Raw genomic sequence first — 17835 nt, 5'->3', positions numbered from 1 at the left:
GCTGAAGGACGGCTTTCAAAAACACTTATCTCTCAGAACTGAGCATGTGGAGAGACGTTCGTTCACCTAGGACAAATGGACGGTTTACAGGAGAAACTTTTACTCTGGGTTCTGAGACTGTTTCCTAGTGCCGGTTTGAATTTCCTGCAGTTTTCACTGTAAAACCGAGTTGGAGCTTATACCTCCCCATATATTTATGGAGTGTAGTTTGCAACTTAAAAGAAACTTTGTGTTCCCAACAAGCTTTGAGATGGACTGTTTTCACACACACTTATATCTCAGAACTGAGCATGTGGATAGACGTTTGTTCATCTAGCACAAAAGGAACGGTTTGAAGAGAAAGTTTTACTCAGCTTTCTCAGTCAGTTTCCAAGTGCCGGATTGAAAATCCTGCTATTTTCACTGTAAAACCAATTTGAGCTAGTACTTCCACATGTATAAATATGGAGTGTATTTTGCAACTGAAAAGAAACTTTGTGTTCCCAGCAAGCTAGATGAAGTACGGCTTTAACACACACTTATCTCTCAGAACTGAGCATGTGGAGAGACTTTCGTTCACGGAGCACAAAGGGAACGGGTTGCAGGAGAAACTTTTACTCTGGTTTCTCAGTCTGTTTCCTAGTGCCGGTTTGAAGTTCTAGCAGTTTTCAATTTAAAACCGAGTTGGAGCTAGTATATCCCCATATATATGTATGGAATGTAGTTTGCAACTGGAAAGAAAATTTGTGTTCCCAACAAGCTAGGTGAAGGACGGCTTTCACACCCACTTATCTCTCAGAAATGAGCATGTGGAGAGACGTTCGTTCATCTAGAAAATGGGAACCAGTAGCAGGTGAAACTGTTACTCTGGTTTCTCAGTTTGTTTCCTAGAGCTGGTTTGAAGTTCCTGCAGTTTTCGCTGTAAAACCGAATTGGAGATTATACCTCCCCATATATGTATGCAGTGTAGTTTGCAAATGAAAAATCTTTGTTTTCCCAACAAGCTAGGTGAAGGACGGCTTTCACACACACTTATCTCTCAGACCTGAGCATGTGGAGAGACGTATGTTCATCTAGCACAAATGTAACGGGTTGCAGGAGAAACTTTTACTCTGGGTTCTGAGTCTGTTTCCTAGTGCCGGTTTGAAGTTCCAGTAGTTTTAACTTAAAACCGAGTTGGAACTAGTACCTCCCCATATATATGTATGGAGTGTATATAGCAAATGAAAAGAAACTTTGTGTTCCCAACAAGCTAGCTGAAGTACGGCTTTCACAAACACTTATCTCTCAGAATTGAGCATGTGTAGACACGTTCGTTCATCTAGCACAAAGGGAACGGGTTGCAGGAGTAATTTTACTAAGTTTTCTCAGTCTGTTTCCTAGTGCCGTATTTAAGCTCCTGCAGTTTTCACTGTAAAATCGATTCGAGCTAGTACCTCCCCATATATATGTATGGAATATAGTTTGCAACTGAAAAGAAACTTTGTGTTCCGAACAAGCTTGGTGAATGACGGGTTTCACACACAAGTATCTCTCAGATATGAGCATTTGGAGAGACGTTCTTTCATCTAGCACATAGGGGACGGTTTGAAGGACAAATTTTACTCTGGTTTCTCAGTCTATTTCCTAGTGCCAGTTTGAAGTTCCTGCAGTTTTCACTGTAAAACACAGTTGGAGCTAGGACCTCCCCATATATATGTATGGATTGTAGTTTGTAACTGAAAAGAATCTTTGTTATCCCAACAAGCTAGGTGAAGGACGGCTTTCACACATACTTATCTCTCAGAACTGAGCATGTGGAGAGACGTTCGTTCACCTAGGATAAAGGGACGGTTTACATGAGAAACTTTACTCTGGGTTCTGAGACTGTTTCCTAGTGCCAGTTTGATTTTCCTGCAGTTTTCACTGTAAAACAGTGTTGGAGCTAGTACCTTCCCATATATATGTATGGAGAGTAGTTTGCTACTGAAAAGAAACTTTGTGTTCCCAACAAGCTTGGTGAAGGACGGCTTTCACACACAATTATCTCTCAGAACTGAGCATCTGGAGAGATCTTCATTCATCTAGCACAAAGGGAACTGTTTGCAGGGAAACTTTTACTCTGGTTTCTCAATCTGTTTCATAGTGCCGGTTTGAAGTTCCTGCAGTTTTCACTGTAAAACCGATTTGGAGCTTATACCTCCCCATATATTTATGGAGTGTAGTTTGCAATTTAAAAGAAACTCTGTGTTCCCAACAAGCTTTGACATGGACTGCTTTCACACACAGTTATATCTCAGAACTGAGCTTATGGATAGAAATTCGTTCATCTAGCAGAAAGGGAACGTGTTGTAGGGAAAATTTTACTCGGCATTCTCAGTCTGTTTCCTAGTGCCGGATTGAATTTCCTGCTATTTTCACTGTAAAACCAATTTGAGCTAATTACTCAGCATGCATATGTATGTAGTGTATTTTGCAATTAAAAAGAACTTTGTGTTCCCAGCAATCTAGGTGAAGGACGGCTTTCACACGCACTTATCTCTCAGAACTGAGCATGTAGAGAGACTTTTGTTCACCTAGCACAAAGGGAACGGGTTGCAGGTGAAACTGTTTCTCTGGGTTCAGAGTCTGTTTCCTAGTGCTGGTTTGAAGTTCCTGCAGTTTTCACTGTAAAACCGAGTTGGAGCTAGTACCTTCCCATATATATGTATGGAGTGTAATTTGCAACTGAAAAGAAACTTTGTATTCCCAACAAGCTAGGTGAAAGGCGGCTTTAACACACACTTATCTCTCCGAACTGAGCATGTGGAGAGACGTTCGTTCACCTACGACAATGGGAACGGTTTACAGGAGAAACTATTACTCTGGGTACTGAGTCCGTTTCCTAGTGCCGGTTGGAAGTTCCTGCAGTTTTCTCTGTAAAACCGGTTTGGAGCTAGTACCTCCCCATATATATTTATGGAGTGTATTTTGCAAATGGAAAAAACATTGTTTCCCAACAAGCTAGGTGACGGACGGCTTTCACACACACTTATCTCTCAAAACCGAGCATGTGGAAAGACGTTCGTTCATCTAGAACAAAGGGAACGGTTTGCAGGGGAAATTTTATTAAGATTTCTCAGTCTGTTTCCTAGTGCCTTATAGAAGTTCCTGCAGTTTTCACTGTAAAACCTTGTTGGAGCTAGTACCTCCCCATATATATGTATGGAGTGTAATTAGCTACAGTAAGAAACTTTGTTTTTCCAACAAGCTAGTTGAAGGACGGCTTTCACCCAAAATTATCTTTCTGAACTGAGCATGTCGATAGACGTTCGTTCATCTAGCACAAAGGAAACCGGTTTCAGGAGAAACTTTTATTCTGATTTCTCAGACTTTTTCCTAGTGCCATTTTGAAGTTCCTGCAGTTTTCACTGTAAAACCCATTTGGAGGTATTACCACCCCATATATATGTACGGAGTGTAGTTTGCATCTTAAAAGAAACTTTGTGTTCTCAACAAGCTGGGTGAATAATAGCTTTAACACACACTTATCTCTCAGAACTTAGCATGTGGAGAGACTTTCGTTCATGTAGCACAAGGGAACGGGTTGCAGGGGAAACTTGTTCTCTGGTTTCTCAGTCAGTTTCCTAGTGCCGGTTTGAAGTTCCTGAAGTTTTCACTGTAAAACCGATTTGGGCTAGTATCTCCCCAATATATATGAATGGAGTGTAGTAAGCATCTGAAAAGAAAATTTGTGTTCCCAACAAGATAGGTGAAGGACGGCTTTCATACTCGTTATCTCTCAGAACTGAGCATGCGGAGTGACGTTCATTCACCTAAAACAAACGGAACGGGTTACAGGAGAAACTTTTACTCTGGGTTCTGAGTCTGTTTCCTAGTGCCGGTTTGAAGTTCCCGTAGTTTTCACTGTAAAACCGTGTTGGAGCTAATATCTCCCCATATATATGTAAGGAGTGTAGATTGCAAATGAAAAGATAGTTTGTGTTTTCAACAAGCTAGGTGAAGGACAGCTTACACATCCACTTATCTCTCAGAACTGAGCATGAGGAGAGACGTTCGTTCATCAGGCACAAAGGGAACGGGTTGCAGGGGAAATTTTACTAAGCTTTCTCAGTCTGTTTCATAGTGCCATATTGAAGATCCTGCAGTTTTCTCTGTAAATCCGATTTGAGCTAGTACCTTCCCATATATATATATTTAGTGTAGTTTACAACTGAAAACAAACTTTGTGTTCCGAACAAGCTTGGTGATGGACGGCTTTCACACACACATATCTATCAGAACTGAGCATGTGGAGAGACTTTCGTTCACCTAGGACAAAGGGATAGGTTTGAAGAGAAAATTTTACTCAGCTTTCTCAGTCTGTTTCCTAGTGCCGGAAGGAAATTCCTACTATTTTCACTGTAAAACCGATTTGAGCTAATACTTCCTCATGTATAATTATGGAGTGTATTTTGCAACTGAAAAGAAACTTTGTGTTCCCAGCATGCTAGATGAAGGACGGCTTTCACACACACTTATATCTTAGAACTGAGTATGTGGAGAGATTTTCGTTCACGGAGCACAAGGGGAACAGTTTGCAGGAGAAACTTTTACTCTGGTTTCTCAGTCTGTTTCCTAGTGCTAGTTTGAAGTTCCAGCAGTTTTCATTGTAAAACCGAGTTGGAGCTAGTACATCCCCATATATATGTATGGAGTGTAGTTTGCAACTGGAAAGAAAATTTGTGTTCCCAAAGAGCTATGTGAAGGACGGCTTTCACACACACTTATCTCTCAGAACTGAGCATGTGGAGAGACGTTCGTTCACCTAGACAAAGGGAACAGGATGAAGGGGAAACTATTCTGTGGTTTATCAATCTGTTTCCTAGTGCCGTTTTGAAGTTCCTGCAGTTTTCATTGTAAACGCGATTTGGAGGTAGTACCTCCCCTTATATATGTATGGATTCTTGTTTGCAACTGAAAAGAAACTTTGTGTTCCCAACATGCTAGGTGAAAGACGGCTTTCACACACACTTATCTCTCAAATCTGAGCATCTGGAGAGACGCTCATTCATCTAGCACAAAAAGAGCGGGTTGCCGGGGAAACTTTGACTCTGGTTCATCTGTGTGTTTCCTAGTGTCGATTGGAAGGTCCTGCAGTTTTCTCTGTAAAACCGAGTGGGAGCTAGTATTTACCCATATACATTTATGGAGTGTAGTTTGCAAATGAGAAGAATTTTTGTGTTCCCAACAAGCTCGTTGAAGGACGGCTTTCACACACACTAATCTCTCAGAATTCAGCATGTGGAGAGAAGTTCATTTACCTAGGAGAAAGGGAAGTTTTACAGGAGAAACATATACTCTGGGTTCTGAGACTCTTTCCTAGTGCTGGATAGAAGTTCCTGCAGTTTTCACTGTAAAACCGGGTTTGAGCAAGTACCTCCCCATAAAAAAGTATGGAGTGTAATTTGCAACTGAAAAGAAATTTTGTGTTCCCAACAAGCTAGGTGAAGTGCGGCTTTCACACACACATATCTCTCAGAACTGAGCATGTGGAGAGACGTTCGTTCACCTAGGACAAAGGGAACGGTTTACAGGAGAAACTTTTACTCTTGGTTCTGAGAATGTTTCCTAGTGTCGGTTTCATGTTCCTGCAGTTTTCACTGTAAAACCGAATTGGAGCTAATACCTCACCATATATATTTATGGAGTGTAGTTTGCAACTGAAAACAAACTTTGTGTTCCCCACAAGCTAGGTGAAGTACGGCTTTCACACACACTTATCTCTCAGAACTTTGCATGTGGAGAAACTTTCATTCATCTAGCACAAAGGGAACGGGTTGCAGGGGAAACTTTTACTCTGGTTTTTCAGTGTGTTTCTTAGTGTCCGATGGAAGTTCCTGCAGTTTTCTCTATAATACCGTGTTGGAGCTCGTCCCTCCCCATATATATGTAAGGAGTGTATTTTGTAACTGAAAAGAAACTTTGTGTTCCCAACAAGCGAGGTTAAGTGCGGCTTTCACACACACTTATCCCTCAGAACTGAGCATGTGGAGAGACGTTCGTTCACCTAGGACAAAGGAACGGTTTAAAGGAGAAACTATTACTCTTGGTTCTGAGAATGTTTCCTAGGGCCGGTTTCAAATTTCTGCAGTTATCACTGTAAAACCGTATTGGAGCTAGTACCTCCCCATAAATATTTATGGAGTGTAGTTTACAACTGAAAAGAAACATTGTGTTCCCAACAAGCTAGGTGAAGTACGGCTTTCACACACACTTATCTCTCAGAACTGAGCATGTGGAGAGACGTTCATTCATCTACCAAAAAGGGAACAGGATGCAGGGGAAACTATTCTGTGGTTTATCAATCTGTGTCCTAGTGCCGTTTTGAAGTTCCTGCAGTTTTCATTGTAAAGGCGATTTGGAGGTAGTACCTCCCCTTATATATGTATGGATTGTGGATTGCAACTGAATAGAAAATTTGTGTTCCCAACAAGCTAGGTGAAGAACGGCTTTCACACACATTTATCTCTCAGATCTGAGCATCTGGAGAGACGTTCATTCATTTAGCACATAGGGAAAGGGTTGCAGGGGATACATTTACTCTGGTTTCTCAGTGTGTTTCCTAGTGTCCGTTGGAAGTTCCTGCAGTTTTCTCTGTAAAACAGAGTTGGAGCTAGTACCTACCCATATATATATATGGATTGTATTTTGCAACTGAGAAGAATCTTTGCGTTCCCAACAAGTTGGGTGAAAGACGGCTTTCAAACACACTTATCTCTCAGAACTGAGCATGTGGAGAGACGTTCGTTCACCTAGGACAAAAGGAAAGGTTTGAAGAGAAAATTTTACTCAGTTTTCTCAGTCTGTTTCCTAGTGCCAGATGGAAATTCCTACTATTTTCACTGTAAAACTGATTTGAGCTAGTACTTCCGCACGTATAATTATGGAGTGTTTTTTGCAACTGAAAATAAACTTTGTCTTCCCAGCATGCTAGATGAAGGACGGCTTTCACACACACTTATCTCTCAGAACTGAGTATGTGGAGAGATTTTCGTTCACGGAGCACAAGGGGAAGAGTTTGCAGGAGAAACTTTTACTCTGGTTTCTCAGTGTGTTTCCTAGGGCTAGTTTGAAGTTCCAGCAGTTTTCACTTTAAAACCGAGTTGGAGCTAGTACATCCCCATATATATGTATGGAGTGTAGTTTGCAACTGGAAAGAAAATTTGTGTTCCCAACAAGCTATGTGAAGGACGGCTTTCACACACACTTATCTCTCAGAACTGATCATGTGGAGAGACGTTCCTTCACCTAGCACAAATGAACGTGTTGCAGGAGAATCTGTTACTCTGGGTTCTGAGTCCTTTTCCTAGTGCTGGTTTGATGTTCCCTCAGTTTTCTCTGTAAAACCGAGTTGGATCTAGTACCTCCCCATATATTTGTATAGATAGTAGTTTGCAACTGTAAAGAAAGTTTGTTTTCCCAACAAGCTTGGTGAAGGACGGCTTTCACACCCACTTATCTCTCAGAATTCAGCATGTGGAGAGACGTTCGTTCATCTAGCAAAATGGGAACGGGTAGCAGGTGAAACTGTTACTCTGGTTTTTCAGTCTGTTTCCAAGAGCCTGTTTGAAGTTCCTGCAGTTTTCACTGTAAAACAGATTTGGAGATTATACTTCCCCATATATGTATGCAGTGTAATTTGCAACTGAAAGAATCTTTGTTATCCCAACAAGCTAGGTGAAGGACGGCATTCACACACACTTATCTCTTAGAACTGAGCCTGTGGAGGGATGTTCGTTCATCTAGCACAAAGAGAACGGTTGGAAGGGGAAATTTTACTCAGATTTCTCAGTCGGTTTCCTACTGCCGGTTTGAAGTTCCTGCAGTTTTCACTGTATAACCGATTTGAGCTATTACCTCCCCTTATATATGTATGGAGTGTAGTTAGCAACTGAAAAGAAACTTTGTGTTCCCAACAAGCTAGGTGAAGGACGGCTTTCACACAAAATTATCTCTCAGAACTGAGCATGCGGAGTGAATTTCGTTCACCTAGCACAAATGGAACGGGTTGCAGGAGGAACTTTTACTATGGGTTCTGAGTCTGTTTCCTAGTGCCGGTTTGAAGTTCCAGTAGTTTTAACTTAAAAACGAGTTGGAATTAATACCTCCCCATATATATGTATGGATTGTAGTTTGCAACTGAAAAGAAATTTTGTGTTCCCAACAAGCTAGCTGAAGGACGGCTTTCATAAACACTTATCTCTCAGAACTGAGCATGTGGAGAGACTTTCGTTCACCTAGGACAAAGGGACGGTTTACAGGAGAAACTTTACTCTGGGTTCTGAGACTCCTTCCTATGGCCGGTTTGAATTTCCTGCAGTTTTCACTGTAAAACAGAGTTGGAGGTAATACCTTCCCATATATATTTATGGAGAGTAGTTTGCAACTGAAAAGAAACTTTGTTTTCCCAACAAGGTTGGTGAAGGACGGCTTTCACACACACTTATCTCTCAGAGCTGAGCATCTGGAGAGACGTTCATTCATCTAGCACAAAGGGAACTGTTTGCAGGGAAACTATTACTCTGGTTTCTCAATCTGTTTCCTAGTGCCGGTTTGAATTTCCTGCAATTTTCACTGTAAAACTGAGTTGGAGCTTAATCCTCCCCATATATTTATGGAGTGTAGTTTGCAACTGAAAGGAAATTTTGTGTTCCCAACAAGCTAGGTGAAGGGCGGCTTAAACACACACTTATCTCTCCGAACTGAGCATGTGGACAGACATTTGTTCACCTACGACAATGGGAACGGTTTACAGGAGAAACTTTTACTCTGGGTTCTGAGACTGTTTCCTAGTGCCGGTTTGAAGTTCCTGCAGTTTTCTCTGTAAAACCGAGTTGGAGCTAGTACCTCCCAATATATATTTATGGAGTGTAGTTTGCAACTGGAAAAAACTTTGTTTCCCAACAAGCTAGGTGAAGTACGGCTTTCACACACACTTATTTCTCAGAACTGAGCATGTGGAGAGACGTTCGTTCATCTAGCACAAAGGGAACGGTTGGCAGGGGAAATTTTACTAAGATTCCTCAGTCTGTTTCCTAGTGCCTTATAGAAGTTCCTGCAGTTTTCACTGTAAAACCGAGTTGGAGCTAGTACCTCCCCATATATATGTATGGATTGTAATTTGCTACTGAAAGAAACTTTGTGTTTCCAACAAGCTAGTTGGAAGACGGCTTTCACCCAAAATTATCTTTCTGAACTGAGCATGTGTATAGACGTTCGTTCATCTAGCAAAATGGAAACCGGTTTCAGGAGAAACTTTTACTCTTGTTTCTCAGTCTTTTTCCTAGTGCCATTTTGAAGTTCCTGCAGTTTTCACTGTAAAACCCATTTGGAGCTAGTACCACCCCATATATATGTACGGAGTGTAGTTTGCAACTTAAAAGAAACTTTGCGTTCTCAAAAAGCTGGGTGAAGGATGGCTTTAACACACACATATTTCTCAGAACTGAGCATGTGGATAGACTTTCTTTCATGTAGCACAAAGGGAACGGGTTGCAGGGTAAACTTGTTCTCTGGTTTCTCAGTCAGATTCCTAGTGCCGGTTTGAAGTTCCTGAAGTTTTCAGTGTAAAACCGATTTGAGCTAGTACCTCCCCATATATTTATATGGAGTGTAGTTTGCAACTGAAAAGAAACTTTGTGTTCCCGACAAGCTGGGTGAATTACGCCTTTCACACACACTTACATCTCAAAACTGAGCATGTGGAGAGACCTTCATTCATCTAGCACAAAGGGAACGGGTTGCAGGAGAAACTAATCTCTGGTTTCTCAATCTATTTCCTAGTGCCGTTTTGAAGTTGCTGCAATTTTCACTGTAAACCCGAGTTGGAGCTAGAACCTCCCCTTATATATGTATGGATTGTGGTTTCCAACAAATAGTAACTTTTTGTTCCCAACAAGCTAGGTGAAGCACGGCTTTCACACACAATTATCTCTCAGAACTGAGCATGTGGAGAGACGTTCGTTCACCTAGGACAAATGGACGTTTACAGGAGAAATTTTACTCTGGGTTCTGAGACTGTTTCATAGTGCCGGATTGAAGTTCCTGCAGTTTTCACTGTAAAACCCAGTTGGAGCTAGTACTTCCCCATATAAAAGTAAGGAGTGTAGTTTGCAACTGAACAGAAACTTTGCATTCTCAACAAGCAAGGTGAAGAATGGCTTTCACACACACTTATCTCTCAGAACTGAGCATGTGGAGTGACGTTTGTTCATCTAGCAAAATGGGGACGAGTAGCATGAGAAACTTTTACTCTAGTTTCTCAGTCTGTTTCCTAGAGCCGGTTGAAGTTCCTGCAGTTTTCACTGTAAAAACGAGTTGGAGCTAGTACCTCCCCATATATATGTATGGAGTATATTTTGCAAAGAAAAGAAACTTTTTGTTCCCTACAAGCTAGGTGAAGGACGGCTTTCACACACCCTTATCTCTCAGAAATGAGCATATGAAGAGACGTTCATTCATCTAGCACAAAGTGAGCGGGTTGCAGGAGAAAGTATTTTCTGGTTTCTCAATCTGTTTTCTAGAGCAGGTTTGAAGTTCCTGCAGTTTTCACAGTAAACCCGTGTTGGTGCTAGTACCTCCCCTTATATATATATGGATTCTGGTTTGCAACTGAATAGAAACTTTGTGTTCCCAACATGCTAGGTGAAGGACGGCTTTCACACACACTTATTTCTCAGATCTGAGCATCTGGAGAGACGCTCATTCATCTAGCACAAAAAGAGCTGGTTGCCGGGGAAACTTTGACCCTGGTTCATCTGTGTGTTTCCTAGTGTCGGTTGAAAGTTCCTGCAGTTTTCTCTGTAAAACCGAGTGGGAGCTAGTATTTACCCATATATATTTATGGAGTGTAGTTTGCAAATGAGAAGAATTTTTGTGTTCCCAACAAGCTAGGTGAAGGACGGCTTTCACACACACTAATCTCTCAGAACTCAGCATGTGGAGAGACGTTCGTTCACTTAGGAGAAAGGGAAGTTTTACATGAGAAACATATACTCTGGGTTCTGAGACTCTTTCCTAGTGCTGGATAGAAGTTCCTGCAGTTTTCACTGTAAAACCGGGTTTGAGCTAGTACCTCCCCATATAAAAGTATGGAGTGTATTTTGCAACCGAAAAGAAATTTTGTGTTCCCAACAAGCTAGGTGAAGTGCGGCTTTCACACACACATATCTCTCAGAACTGAGCATGTGGAGAGACGTTCGTTCACCTAGGACAAAGGAACGGTTTAAAGGAGAAACTATTACTCTGGGTTCTGAGAATGTTTCCTACTGCCGGTTTCAAATTTCTGCAGTTATCACTGTAAAACCGTATTGGAGCTAGTACCTCCCCATATATATTTATGGAGTGTAGTTTACAACTGAAAAGAAACTTTGTGTTCCCAACAAGCTAGGTGAAGTACGGCTTTAACACACACTTATCTCTCAGAACTGAGCATGTGGAGAGACGTTCATTCATCTACCACAAAGGGAACGGGATGCAGGGGAAACTATTCTGTGGTTTATCAATCTGTTTCCTAGTGCCGTTTTGAAGTTCCTGCAGTTTTCATTGTAAACGCGATTTGGATGTAGTAACTCCCCTTATATATGTATGGATTGTGGATTGCAACTGAATACAAACTTTTTGTTCCCAACAAGCAAGGTGAAGTAAGGCTTTCACACACATTTATCTCTCAGATCTGAGCATCTGGAGAGACGTTCATTCATTTAGCACATAGGGAAAGGGTTGTAGGGGAAACTTTTACTCTGGTTTCTCAGTGTGTTTCCTAGTGTCCGTTGGAAGTTCCTGCAGTTTTCTCTGCAAAACTGAGTTGGAGCTAGTACCTACCCATATATATATATGGATTGTATTTTGCAACTGAGAAGAATCTTTGCGTTCCCAACAAGCTAGGTGAAAGACGGCTTTCAAACACACTTATCTCTCAGAATATAGCATGTGGAGAGACGTTCGTTCACCTAGCAAAAAGTGAACGTGTTGCAGGAGAAACTGTTTATCTGGGTTCTGAGTCTGTTTCCTAGGGCTTGTTTGAAGTTACTGCAGTTTTCACTGTTAAACACATTTGGAGTTAGAACCACCCCATATATTTGTATGGAGTGTAGTTTGCAACTGAAAAGAATCTTTGTGTTCTCAACAAGCTAGTTGAAGTATGGCTTTCACACACACTTATCTCTCAGAACTGAGCATGTGGAGAGACGTTCGTTCACCTAGGACAAATGGACGGTTTACAGGAGAAATTTTACTCTGGGTTCTGAGACTCTTTCCTAGTGCCGGATAGAAGTTCCTGCAGTTTTCACTCTAAAACCCAGTTGGACCTAGTACCTCCCCATATAAACTTAAGGTGTGTAGTTTGCAACTGAAAAGAAACTTTGTGTTCCCAAAAATCTAGGTGAAGTACGGCTTTCAGTCACAATTCTCTCTCAGAACAAAGCAAGTGGAGAGAATTTCGTTCATCCAGCACAATGGGAACGGGTAGCTGGGGAAAGTGTTACTCCTGGTTCTCAGTCTGTTTCCTAGAGCCGGTTTGAAGTTCCTGCAGTTTTCACTGTAAATCCGAGTTGGAGCTAGTACCTCCCCTTATATATGTAGGGAGTGTAGTTTGAAACTGAAAAGAAACTTTGTTTTTCCAACAAGCTTGGTTAAGTGCGGCTTTCACACACACTTATCTCTCAGAACTGAGCATGTGGAGAGACGTTCGTTCACCTAGGACAAAGGAACGGTTTAAAGGAGAAACTATTACTCTGGGTTCTGAGTCTGTTTCCTAGTGCCGGTTTTAAGTTCCTGCAGTTTTCATTGTAAAACCGAGTTGGAGCTAGTACCTCCCCATATATATTTATGGAGTGTAGTTTACAACTGAAAAGAAACTATGTGTTCCCAACAAGCTAGGTGAAGTACGGCTTTCACACACATTTATCTCTCAGAACAGAGCATGTGGAGAGACGTTCATTCATCTACAACAAAGGGAACGGGATGCAGGGGAAACTATTCTGTGGTTTATCAATCTGTTTCCTAGTGCCGTTTTGAAGTTCCTGCAGTTTTCATTGTAAACGCGATTTGGAGGTAGTACCTCCCCTTATATATGTATGGATTGTGGATTGCAACTGAATACAAATTTTGTGTTCCCTACAAGCTAGGTGAAGTACGGCTTTCACACACACTTATCTCTCAGAACTGAGCATATGGAGAGACGTTCGTTCACCTAGGACAAATGGACGGTTTACAGGAGAAACTTTTACTCTGGGTTCTGAGACTCTTTCCTAGTGCCGGATTGAAGTTCCTGCAGTTTTCACTCTAAAAACCAATTGGAGCTAGTACCTCCCCATATAAATTTAAGGTGTGTAGTTTGCAACTGAAAAGAAACTTTGTGTTCCCAAGAATCTAGGTGAAGTACGGCTTTCAGTCACACTTCTCTCTCAGAACAAAGCAAGTGGAGAGAATTTCGTTCATCCAGCACAATGGGAACGGGTAGCAGGGGAAAGTGTTACTCCTGGTTCTCAGTTTGTTTCCTAGAGCAGGTTTGAATTTCCTGCAGTTTTCACTGTAAATCTGAGTTGGAGCTAGTACCTCCCCTTATATATTTATGGAGTGTAGTTTGAAACTGAAAAGAAACTTTGTTTTTCCAACAAGCTAGGTGAAGGTCGGCTTTCACACACACTTATCTCTCAGAACTGAGCATGTGGAGAGACGTTCGTTCACCTAGGACATAGGAACGGTTAACAGGAGAAACTTTTACTCTGGGTTTTGAGACTCTTTCCAAGTGCCGGTTTGAATTTCTTGCAGTTTTCACTGTAAAACAGAGTTGGAGTTAATACCTTCCCATATATATTTATGGAGAGTAGTTTGCAACTGAAAAGAAACTTTGTTTTCCCAACAAGGTTGGTGAAGGACGGCTTTCACACACACTTATCTCTCAGAGCTGAGCATCTGGAGAGACGTTCATTCATCTAGCACAAAGGGAACTTTTTGCAGGGAAACTATTACTCTGGTTTCTCAATCTGTTTCCTAGTGCCGGTTTGAATTTCCTGCAATTTTCACTGTAAAACTGAGTTGGAGCTTAATCCTCCCCATATATTTATGGAGTGTAGTTTGCAACTGAAAGGAAATTTTGTGTTCCCAACAAGCTAGGTGAAGGGCGGCTTAAACACACACTTATCTCTCCGAACTGAGCATGTGGACAGACTTTCGTTCACCTACGACAATGGGAACGGTTTACAGGAGAAACTTTTACTCTGGGTTCTGAGACTGTTTCCTAGTGCCGGTTTGAAGTTCCTGCAGTTTTCTCTGTAAAACCGAGTTGGAGCTAGTACCTCCCCATATATATTTATGGAGTGTAGTTTGCAACTGGAAAAAACTTTGTTTCCCAACAAGCTAGGTGAACTACGGCATTCACACACACTTATTTCTCAGAACTGAGCATGTGGAGAGACGTTTGTTCATCTAGCACAAAGGGAACGGTTTGCAGGGGAAATTTTACTAAGATTTCTCAGTCTGTTTCCTAGTGCCTTATAGAAGTTCCTGCAGTTTTCACTGTAAAACCGAGTTGGAGCTAGTACCTCCCCATATATATGTATGGATTGTAATTTGCTACTGAAAGAAACTTTGTGTTTCCAACAAGCTAGTTGAAAGACGGCTTTCACCCAAAATTATCTTTCTGAACTGAGCATGTGTATAGACGTTCGTTCATCTAGCACAATGGAAACCGGTTTCAGGAGAAACTTTTACTCTTGTTTCTCAGTCTTTTTCCTAGTGCCATTTTGAAGTTCCTGCAGTTTTCACTGTAAAACCCATTTGGAGCTAGTACCACCCCATATATATGTACGGAGTGTAGTTTGCAACTTAAAAGAAACTTTGCGTTCTCAACAAGCAGGGTGAAGGATGGCTTTAACACACACATATTTCTCAGAAATGAGCATGTGGATAGACTTTCTTTCATGTAGCACAAAGGGAACGGGTTGCAAAGTAAACTTGTTCTCTGGATTCTCAGTCAGATTCCTAGTGCCGGTTTGAAGTTCCTGAAGTTTTCAGTGTAAAACCGATTTGAGCTAGTACCTCCCCAATATATATGAATGGAGTGTAGTTAGCATCTGAAAAGAAAATTTGTGTTCCCAAAAAGCTAGGTGAAGGACGGCTTTCACATCCACTTATCTCTCAGAACTGAGCATGTGGAGAGAATTTCGTTCATCTAGCACAAAGGGAACGGGTTGCAGGAGAAACTAATCTCTGGTTTCTCAATCTATTTCCTAGTGCCGGTTTGAAGTTAATGCAATTTTCACTGTAAACCCGAGTTGGAGCTAGAACCTCCCCTTATATATGTATGGATTGTGGTTTCCAACAAATAGTAACTTTTTGTTCCCAACAAGCTAGGAGAAGCACGGCTTTCACACACACTTATCTCTCAGAACTGAGCATGTGGAGAGACTTTCGTTCACCTAGGACAAATGGACGTTTACAGGAGAAATTTTACTCTGGGTTCTGAGACTGTTTCATAGTGCCGGATTGAAGTTCCTGCAGTTTTCACTGTAAAACCCAGTTGGAGCTAGTACTTCCCCATATAAAAGTAAGGAGTGTAGTTTGCAACTGAACAGAAACTTTGCATTCTCAACAAGCAAGGTGAAGAATGGCTTTCACACACACTTATCTCTCAGAACTGAGCATGTGGAGTGACGTTTGTTCATCTAGCAAAATGGGAACGAGTAGCATGAGAAACTTTTACTCTAGTTTCTCAGTCTGTTTCCTAGAGCCGGTTGAAGTTCCCGCAGTTTTCACTGTAAAAACGAGTTGGAGCTAGTACCTCCCCATATATATGTATGGAGTGTATTTTGCAAAGAAAAGAAACTTTTTGTTCCCTACAAGCTAGGTGAAGGACGGCTTTCACACACCCTTATCTCACAGAAATGAGCATATGAAGAGACGTTCATTCATCTAGCACAAAGTGAGCGGGTTGCAGGAGAAAGTATTTTCTGGTTTCTCAATCTGTTTTCTAGAGCAGGTTTGAAGTTCCTGCAGTTTTCACAGTAACCCCGTGTTGGTGCTAGTACCTCCCCTTATATATGTATGGATTCTGGTTTGCAACTGAATAGAAACTTTGTGTTCCCAACATGCTAGGTGAAGGACGGCTTTCACACACACTTATTTCTCAGATCTGAGCATCTGGAGAGACGCTCATTCATCTAGCACAAAAAGAGCTGGTTGCCGGGGAAACTTTGACCCTGGTTCATCTGTGTGTTTCCTAGTGTCGGTTGAAAGTTCCTGCAGTTTTCTCTGTAAAACCGAGTGGGAGCTAGTATTTACCCATATATATTTATGGAGTGTAGTTTGCAAATGAGAAGAATTTTTGTGTTCCCAACAAGCTAGGTGAAGGACGGCTTTCACACACACTAATCTCTCAGAACTCAGCATGTGGAGAGACGTTTGTTCACCTAGGAGAAAGGGAAGTTTTACAGGAGAAACATATACTCTGGGTTCTGAGATTCTTTCCTAGTGCTGGATAGAAGTTCCTGCAGTTTTCACTGTAAAACCGGGTTTGAGCTAGTACCTACCCATATATATGTATGGATTCTGGTTTGCAACTGAATAGAAACTTTGTGTTCCCAACATGCTAGGTGAAGGACGGCTTTCACACACACTTATTTCTCAGATCTGAGCATCTGGAGAGACGCTCATTCATCTAGCACAAAAAGAGCGGGTTGCCGGGGAAACTTTGTCCCTGGTTCATCTGTGTGTTTCCTAGTGTCGGTTGAAAGTTCCTGCAGTTTTCTCTGTAAAACCGAGTGGGAGCTAGTATTTACCCATATATATTTATGGAGTGTAGTTTGCAAATGAGAAGAATTTTTGTGTTCCCAACAAGCTAGGTGAAGGACGGCTTTCACACACACTAATCTCTCAGAACACAGCATGTGGAGAGACGTTTGTTCACCTAGGAGAAAGGGAAGTTTTACAGGAGAAACATATACTCTGGGTTCTGAGACTCTTTCCTAGTGCTGGATAGAAGTTCCTGCAGTTTTCACTGTAAAACCGGGTTTGAGCTAGTACCTCCCCATATATATGTATGGAGTGTATTTTGCAACTGAATACAAACTTTGTGTTCCCAACAAGAAAGGTGAAGTGCGGCTTTCACACACACATATCTCTCAGAACTGAGCATGTGGAGAGACGTTCGTTCACCTAGGACAAAGGAACGGTTTAAAGGAGAAACTATTACTCTGGGTTCTGAGAATGTTTCCTAGGGCCGGTTTCAAATTTCTGCAGTTATCACTGTAAAACCGTATTGGAGCTAGTACCTCCCCATATATATTTATGGAGTGTAGTTTACAACTGAAAAGAAACTTTGTGTTCCCAACAAGCTAGGTGAAGTACGGCTTTAACACACACTTATCTCTCAGAACTGAGCATGTGGAGAGACGTTCATTCATCTACCACAAAGGGAACGGGATGCAGGGGAAACTATTCTGTGGTTTATCAATCTGTTTCCTAGTGCCGTTTTGAAGTTCCTGCAGTTTTCATTGTAAAGGCGATTTGGAGGTAGTACCTCCCCTTATATATGTATGGATTGTGGATTGCAAGTGAATAGAAACTTTATGTTCCCAACAAGCTAGGTGAAGTACGGCTTTCACACACATTTATCTCTCAGATCTGAGCATCTGGAGAGACGTTCATTCATTTAGCACATACGGAAAGGGTTGTAGGGGAAACTTTTACTCTGGTTTCTCAGTGTGTTTCCTAGTGTCCGTTGGAAGTTCCTGCAGTTTTCTCTGTAAAACAGAGTTGGAGCTAGTACCTACCCATATATATATATGGATTGTATTTTGCAACTGAGAAGAATCTTTTCGTTCCCAACAAGCT

Source organism: Camelus bactrianus, chromosome 28, assembly GCF_048773025.1.
Source record: "Camelus bactrianus isolate YW-2024 breed Bactrian camel chromosome 28, ASM4877302v1, whole genome shotgun sequence".
NCBI classification, from domain to species: Eukaryota; Metazoa; Chordata; class Mammalia; order Artiodactyla; family Camelidae; genus Camelus; species Camelus bactrianus.
The sequence above is the reverse complement of the archived record's forward strand: the minus strand, read 5'-3'. Positions refer to the sequence as shown.